Raw genomic sequence first — 9,371 nt, 5'->3', positions numbered from 1 at the left:
ATATGGGTCTAATGTAAAAAATTTGATAATAGTAAAGTACTAATTAAATAATAACAAACATTTAATTTTTTCTTCCCCCTTTTTTTCGCCTTTTGTAGCTCCCAATCAAGAAGGAATGTTTTTTTGTTTTTTTCATCATGCATTTGTATTTAACTAAGCATGTAAAATTAACTATTTTCAAGCAATATTTATTGGGAAATAAAATTATTATAATACATGTTGTATATACCCAAAATTAACTTTTTGCTCAATTAATACATTTTAGAGCGTATGAACACTGTTTTGTTGTCTAATTAAGAGTTGTTATATGTAAGTTTTCATGCAGGTAGTTTAGTATATAAGTATGGTAGAAGAAGGTATGACTATCTGCAGAATGGGTTTTTATGTATGAGGCACGTCGTTACTGACATTATTTACAACACCATTATCATTTTTTTTTAAATTAAACACATATTTTGATAGTAGTGAGAGACACAAATATCCAAAATTTTAGCCTTTCTTGCCTTTTGTTTCGAGATTTAATGGCTTCTAAAGTTTCAGTCTCCACGACACCTACCTTATTTTTAAATGGCTGTATTTTGAATGTCTTTGAAGATATCAATCTCCTTAGAAAATCTGGTAATAGATGATTACATTATCTTTTTTTAGAGTTTAGTTGGTAAGGCAACAAAATGAATTTTTACACATATGGTCAGGAAGGCATTATTTTGATCTTAAAAAAACAAACATGTCCATTTTTAATTTTATTAAACTTTATATATTGGTTTTTAAATACAGATGAAAATGTGTGTGTAGGATGAGCAAATTTATGAATATATAATTTAATATTATACTCGAGTTTTTGCAAGATATATAACTGGTTTTTAGGATATATTAATTATGTGGATTGGAATGCATTCATAATAGCTTATAGTATATAATTACGATATATTACAAATTATCAAATAACCTTACCAAGTTGGCTATAAATCTAAGATGATGCTGTTTTTGAGTAATTGATTTGTCCTGTCTTTCAACTTCTTCCAAAGTTATGGTCGAATATGCATTTTTTTACGTTTCGAATTTCTCAAAATTCAATGGCCTTTCACTGTTAGCATAACTATTCATCTTACTAAGTTGGATCAAAATCGATTCTTTATTTTTGTAGTAATCCCTGTGACTAACAAACAGACAGATACAAAAACCTAACCTCCGTGCAACTTATTTGCTGAAGCTAACATAGGCCTAAAAGCAATGATATTATTTAGCCCATTCTTCTTCCAATCTATAGAGTTATCTATGGTAATAAAGTAAACTTTATCTGTCCGTCTGTTTGTTTATATCATGGACACTCATTTTTAACAACTGACTCATATTAAAAATAGAAAAGAAATGAAAGTTACATTTCTTTGTCTAAACAATGAATCCTTATCTTTATTTAAATATTTTGGAATGAAAAACAGTCATTTTTGATGTAAGAAACAATAATGTTGTCATATTAATGAAACCTTGCAGTCGTTCAGCATGTAGAGTGTATACAGGGTGCACTCTCTATAGTGCTCTCTGATGCAAATCATTCACGTACACGTAGTACTTTATAGTCTAAAGAAGAACAAATTAGTCATATGAATCAAATCTGGTATGTTTTTTGCTTGTAGGATTGACTGTAAGCACAGCTTCCACTTTAAATAGTGCTCCCTGACGTAAATCATCTTCAAATACACATTTTTAATATAAGAAATAATAATGGAGCCATATCCATGAAATGTATGCTGTCATCTTGCATGCAGTATCTAGTGTTTTTATCTAGGCGCAGATAGTTAGCGCTCATCAGTCATAACGTCATTTTAATCCCTTTTTTTTAAGTTTTTACCATTATTATTTTATTCTTGTACGAGAACATCTTGGTATTGAGTGACTACTTGTCAGTGAGTCACGAAAAACCATAAGTGACTCCAAGGGTTAATTGGGGAGTTACCTGCTATATTATTAAAGTCAATTTTGTTTTTTTTGTCAACCGTTAAGTTGACAAATTCAAAATTATCATAGATCACTTGATGTGTTTAACCCATTACTTCCCAGACGTACATATATGTGTACGTTAAAATTACCTTGTTTGAAACTATATTTTTAGCTACAAACAGTACTTAAAACATCAGTTTCTTTGATCGTAAGTAAACATGACGACCACTTCAACAATAATTATTATTTCATTTAAGTCCTCTATAGTTTCTAGATCTTTGCATTATGGATCTTTCTGGAGCAACATCGAACATTCTGAGCTTTAAAAGTAATATGCATATACCTTATTATTGATTTTAATGTTTTAAAACTAGGTATTGGCATGTGCCTAATACATGAATTATTTTTGCTACAGTTTTTTTAAAAATAATTATTATTTAATAATGTCTAAATTTCGTACGTACGTTTGGGAATGAACCCCAGAAAAATCTTATTTTTTCTACTTACTTTTGCAAGCGTTTTCATTTTTGAAGCTTATCTAAAGAAACCTTAACATCGATGTTGAAATGAATTATAATTAATAATCATAAAAGTTAATATTTGAATCTTCAACCAATTTCTTTGCTTTTAGAGGATTACCCTTCACATGCATCTATATCAATTGAAAATTATCCCAATTGTCTTCTCAAAGGTTTGTTGAATCCCGATAATGAGCTATGTACTCCTTGTCAAAATGACTTATACGAAAATGATCTATATCATATTCATTTTTTTCTATTTGTAGACAATTAGAACGACAAAACCATCCTTCAACTGATAACCGAAAGTAAAAACGAATTAAAAATGTTATAGGAAAACAGTCCCTCTCCAAATCTCAAAATTCTAGTGTAACACATTTGGCCAACAACAACTATCCCAATCTCTAGGATATCTTTAGGAAAGTTTCAATGTTCTTTCAAACCATAAAGGGAAGAAATATGTGAAAACGTCTAAATATATGAACTTTGAACCCAAAAGTATGAAAAAATACACTTAATCAAAGCCAACGCTATTTGGGTGTAAGATTTATGCTTTATATTCATCTTCAAGGGAGCTTCTTCATTACATTCATTATGAATGAGCCAAAAGACAATAAAATAGATAGGAATTGGGACAAAGGTTGTTTATGGAGTAATTGAAACAGAAAATATATTCAAAGGTTTTAAGGTGCTCATAGATAATTTTTTTATTAGTTTTGAACTCATGAATAACTTGAGAGTTAAAAAAAAATAGATTACTAGGTACTGTTAGATCCAATAGACTTTAGTTCAATTTCTATGCCATCGAAAAGGAATCACTGGAAATGAAAAAAAAAGAACAGAAGGCACTTTTAATGATAATGATAAAGTAATAATTGTTTGAAGGGACACGCAGACCAGTTTCTACTGCAAACAATTTTAAATTTATGAAAAAAATCAAATTAGAAACTAGCATCTATATTCCAGGGATAGGAAGAAAAAATCTGAAAGTAAATCAGCCTCATTTTTGCAAAGTTTACAATAACATTATGAAGGGCTTGACTTTTTGGTAATATACTTTCAAACTATGCAATAAATTTACGAAGAAAGAAAATGTATTGTTCATATTGTTATTGGTTTTGAAATGTGAAAATTTTTCAAGCATGGTGACTTTAACAAAACTGTAGTGTAATTTTTTATTTCAAAGGAAAAACAAAATATTTTATTATTGATTTTAGACGGTACGAAATCTTTGGTAACCAATCATAGTGAAACTATTCTCACCATTATTTTGCCAAGCTTAGAGTATACAACATATATTTTTTTCTGTACTTTACGACAATGTAGGGCATAAAATTATCAAAAAAAATCAGGGAAATGCTTGTGCATCTTGTTCATCAACTTCTGAGTAATCAGCCTTATTTTTTAATACATTCAATTAAATGAAAAGCCTCATTAAACATTTTACGTGCTTATACAAGACGAAAAGTAACCTAGAACTTTTGTTACGTAAGGTGGTTCACTGTAAAGTGATTGCATTAAAAAAATTGCAGACAAATATATTCTGGTAAAATGAGGGTGTGAATATCATCGTATACATTTTGATTCTAAGACAAAGTGATTGTGGGTAATATGATTGTGTAGGAAAATCACCATAACAACATAATTAAGTAATATTATTGAAAGGCAATAATATCGTGCAATTTGATAGCAATTTATGCATATTCGTCGTACAATAAAACACTTGAATGATAATTTTGAACTGCTCAGCTTCACTAAACTTTAAATTCAACCGATGCTGCTTTCCTGAGCTCGAAGACCTCATCAAACGCGTCATAATACACCCCGGTGCAGGGGTTGTACATATGGACTGTTTGGCTTCAAGACAGGTTATTTCCCTTCGCCGCAGCTTCCTCGGCGTCTTTTCTTCATTGTAAAGACTTTTCTATGACTATAAAGGCTTCAAAAATAGGATTTTACTTTTAATATTTGGAAACCTATTGTGAAAGCATATTCTTTATGGTATTACAAGTTAATTGATATATCAGTTCGAGTTACTATATTTGAAATCATTTTATAAGCTATAATAATCGTGCTGTGTATTTCTTACAATTAGTCAAGGCATATAACCCATGTCATGCGTAGTCTATGTGTGTACTATTTATACATTTTTAAATTAGCACCATCGTTAAATAATCTCAAACAAAGTACGATTTTTTTCTTAAGATATTCAGCCATAACATGATTATTTATTTAGATAAAACTTTTTTCCTCTTTCTGAGTAAGAAATATAGGTTAATTGTCCAACTGATTTAATTAAATATACTGTTTGTATTAATCATTTATATGAAATTCAATTGTTTAGTGTACATAGAAACTTAAATTTAAAAAAAAAAAAAAAAAAAAAACTATGAGACATGATAATTCCCTTAACTTTTTAAAGCAGTTCTTCTAAAAGTAGAAATATTTTTTGAACAATGTTTGTTCGCACGTTATACTTTCTCTATCTATCTCAAAATTGGAGACCGTGACAGCAAATAAGTTAAATTCAGTTATTGCAACCTTTTAATAATAATAAAATAACTTTTCAAAGTGAATCATATATTATTGAAGTTGGATGGGATGGATCTGGAATCAATCAATTATACTTCCTAAAAATGTTTCCACATAGAGTTATATTATCATTGAAGTTTGTACAGTATATGTCTATTTATATATGTTTATAGTAATTTTCATTTTTAGGAGTTAATGGACTTGATGGAATTCTGACCATGATACCTATTACCTTTGTTGTGGGCTTATACTGTAATGGTTCATGGTAGAAACAAGGGAAGATTGAAGTGTTTTACTTAATGGTAGGTGAACTCCTTTAGGCTCAATTATCCGTCAAGTATTCAACTATAGGTTCTCCTACTCTGGTATACTTCAAAAAAATCAAATTACAACATCTTTCAGACCTCTCATTTCATTTCATGATCCTTCAAAATGCTGATTGCCCTTCGTAGTCTCATATTCTCTGGTTTTGAGATTCCATTATACATTTTGTATTATGTTCACTGTTAATTCAGAAAACAAATATTTGTCATAAAATTAATGGATAAAAATAAATTATATTTATGAAATCAAAAAACATAAATATATTTGTTGCCATTTTGTAAGTTTATTATTGTTGCAATTCTAATGTAGTTGGAATATTTATAGTTTTTCTACTTTAAGTAAATTAGATAATCTATAAACACACCAGCACATCGAAAGAAACAAATTACTATGGTGGTTCGTCATTCGATGATTATTTTCCAAGATTAAGAATCCAAAAAAAATGATTAGCACATCTTCTATTCGAGTTTACGTTGTGTATGTTCATTATTTAATTTAGCTGACATGACATCTCAGTAGCAACAATCAGCCGTGATAAGGAAGGAGGGTGAGAAACAACCAATCCCTCTAATTGAAATTCATTAAACAACTTAGTGAGTGGGATTTCTTTCAATAGTATTGTTACTTGTTATCTGTTTTTTAATGTTTTTCAGACATCAGAACAAGAATTTCATAATTATGAACCTTTTAGGATACATATATATGTTAGGGAATGTATATGAAATCTTTATTCATTTTCTTATAGATAATTCCTAGATAATCATGCATTAGGAAAATAAATTCACGACTCAGTATTGAAATACTAATAACAACAATTGAGGAAAAGAAAATTTATTTTTCTGATTACCCATTAAAAAAAAGGGGGCCAGCCAACAAATTCACACAATTTACATCACCTTTCCGAGCACATAAGAATGCAAAAAATAAATGAATTTCGTACTCGATTTCTACTCTTCTTTATATTTGTATCGATATATTCTTAGAAATACATGAAGTGTACAATGAAAGTATATTTTCTTAAATCTTGAGACACACAGCTACATTTGAATGTCCAGAATTTATAAGGTTTATAAAAAAATTAGTTTTCTACACATGATAACTAAAAAAATAAATGAAGAATAAATATAAATAATTAATATTCAATTTTTTAAGCCAATTTACCAAGATATGTTGGTATATCCAATCTAAGTAGTATGAAACTCTAATGTGCTTTGAGCCTATACGAAGACTTCCACAATTGGTCCCTGATGCAATTACTCCAACAAGCATGCATCTTCCATTTCTTTCGAGTGTAACTGGTCCACCAGAATCTCCTTGACAAGTAGAATAAGGATAATTATTCACACAAAATACTGTGTTAGGATCAATGAGGCCTGTTGAAGAAGTTTGACATTCTGTGCTGGATACATTTTTTACAAATACATCAGTTCTCATAAGATGGGGAATGTAAAAACTATTTTCTGTATCTTGTAGACCCCATCCACTCACTATATGTAAAATAATCACCTAAAGTAATAGTTTACAAGCAAATATTCACAATAATACCTACGACTGAAGATTCCAGCTCAATATTTTCATTTTTATCATAGGGCAAACAAATGGGTTGTATAAGAGGAGTAAATGTAACCTCCCCATCTATTTCAATCAAACCAATATCGTTTTTTACATATATACTAGTGTCTTCGTATAATGGATGTAATATAAACCTTTTAATGTTGTATTTTTGACCAGTTGCTCGCTTTTGATTCCCTCCAAGATAAAGCTACAGTTAACAAACTTCCATTAATATAGTTGTAAGCCATGTGAGTTAAATAATTAAAAGACATATAAAAAAGGTCGAAATCCAGGTCGGAGTAGATAGTGCTACAAATCATGAAATGTTGATAGACAACATATTTCTGAAAGATCCACCACCTTACCTCCCTACCACAAAAATGTAGATTGTACTTTGTTGTCACGCGTCAGTATTATCAGTCAGTCATTTGCCCGTTGGTTGATTGAATTACAATAAGTTATGGGCATTAAACAATGAATAACTCTCTTAAATTATTGAAATATAATTGTTTCATTGGGAAGAGTTGGCTAAATACCCTCTGATTTGACACATTTTTAACTTTATTTAAGAAGGAAAAGTTGCAAAAAAACAAGTACATAAAAAATCATTTTATTTTCATTTGCCAGCTCATGAAATTTCAATTTTCAAAATAGGGAGGGGTAATTGATAAAATCAGAAGTATATAACAGGTTATCCATTTGAATTTTAAATTGACAACTTTTTCATAATTTAGATTCTTACTTACAAAGGACCTCTTGGGATCTGAAGTATACTTTATCCCCGAAATGGTTTTATCATTTATGCAATGCCCCGCAGTTAAAACATAAGATGCACTGAGTAATGATCCACCGCACTTGTGTACTTTTCCACGTGCTGGCTTGTCTCTAATAGCAAGATCTACTTGCCATGGAATTTCTCCTTCTCCTACTTCAAGTCCTTTAATAATTCTGTTGTACTGTCTCGGATTGCATCCCATCGATGCCTTTGTTGGTGAAAATCCACATGAATCATACAGTACTTAAATACAATACTTATAAACATTTTGAAAATGTAATCAATATTTATATTACTACGTACCTGTATGGAAGGAAGCTGCCAATGAGACATATGTTGTACATAAAATGAAAATTTTGGTCCACATATTGGAAGGTTTTAAACTATACTGACTCATAAAAACTAAGAACTAGAATGGTAAATTAGGCATATAATAGCTGTAAGGATCTCGACGTGTGAAAAAACTAAATAAAATGACTGTATTTAAAGTTTTTTTTAATACAAAATAGATATACACTTGTCAGTTTGTGGGATATTACAATACTCTTTCAAGTGTCTCTGTTGCTTACAACCCATTCATACCTTCATGAAATGTTGAAAATATATATAACAACTAAATTAATGAGAGTATAGAATAATTTAATTACTATGAGGTTTAAATTACAAAATTCGTCTTTGTAAGAATATCTCTAACTCTTAAGACGGTTTTAGGAGGATGACTACTTTAAAGAATTTTTAATGTACAATATGCAGATGTAATACAGTGCTCGAAGATGAAGTATATTTTTTTACTTGTATTTACAAAGACAAAAAACCATGAAATCTATAATTTTTAATATTTTTACTTCAAATGTCTTGTTACAGACTTCAAGCTCCTTTCAACTGTGACAAATAACCTTGTAACGTACCGTAGAGTAATGTTGCACACCTTTTCGATGAACTCCTTATCCAGACCTTCCTGGATTCCCCCTGGGACATCTATGACCTCGAAATAGACCTTTGGGGGTTCTTCGAATAATCCAATTTCTTTTGGTTTTCCGAATGTAACGTAATGTCAGCCCAGTGTTGTTACAGATGTCACAGTTGCTAATTTGTCCTAAGGAAGGAATTGTAGGAAAATAAAATGTTATATATATTTCTATTAATAATATTGTTAACAATAAATTTTCTATAGCAACGATAACTATTGCTAAGTGGGACTGTTCTTTTGTTATTTCCAAAAGAATGAATAAAAAATAATTTTGTGTTTGTATTTCTACACAGCTTTTATGTAGGAAAAAATATTGTTGACATTTCTATGACATCAAAAACACTTTAAAATTTAATTTACCCAAACTTAATAGTCTTACTAAAAACAAGTCAGCCCATATCCAGTTTATGGGCTTGCCAACTCCATTCTACCTGCGTTAGAAAGGGATAAACTCCGAATCTGTACGTTCAACTTTAAAAAATACATTCAGAACATATTCTTTAAATATTTCCGTGAAAAATTGCTATTAAAGACAAGAATCTGAATATCTCTATAGAATATTTTTCATGCATTTGAAGGAAAAAATATTTCTCTAAAAAATGACAATGTCGTTATATATATTTTCAACATTTCATGAAGGTATGAATGGGTTGTAAGCAACAGAGATTCTTGAAAGAGTATTGTAATATCCCACAAACTGACAAGTGTATATTTGTTAATAAATAGAGAAAAAAGCCGGAGAAAACAAAATGAGAAA

At 29.7% G+C, this 9,371-nt stretch overlaps 1 non-coding gene across 1 annotated transcript; it reads right to left on the bottom strand.

Moving 5' to 3' along the window:
• Positions 1-7,104: 7,104 nt before the first annotated feature.
• Positions 7,105-8,779, bottom strand: LOC121113855 (uncharacterized). The gene is made up of 3 exons (XR_011778943.1): positions 8,553-8,779; positions 7,948-8,053; positions 7,105-7,887 (listed from the first exon to the last, which is right to left on the bottom strand). It is a non-coding gene; the product is annotated as an uncharacterized protein (transcript).
• Positions 8,780-9,371: the final 592 nt, after the last annotated feature.

The sequence above is a fragment of the Lepeophtheirus salmonis genome, chromosome 2, assembly GCF_016086655.4.
Source record: "Lepeophtheirus salmonis chromosome 2, UVic_Lsal_1.4, whole genome shotgun sequence".
NCBI lineage: Eukaryota > Metazoa > Arthropoda > Copepoda > Siphonostomatoida > Caligidae > Lepeophtheirus > Lepeophtheirus salmonis.
This window is presented reverse-complemented; position numbering and strand designations above follow the sequence as displayed.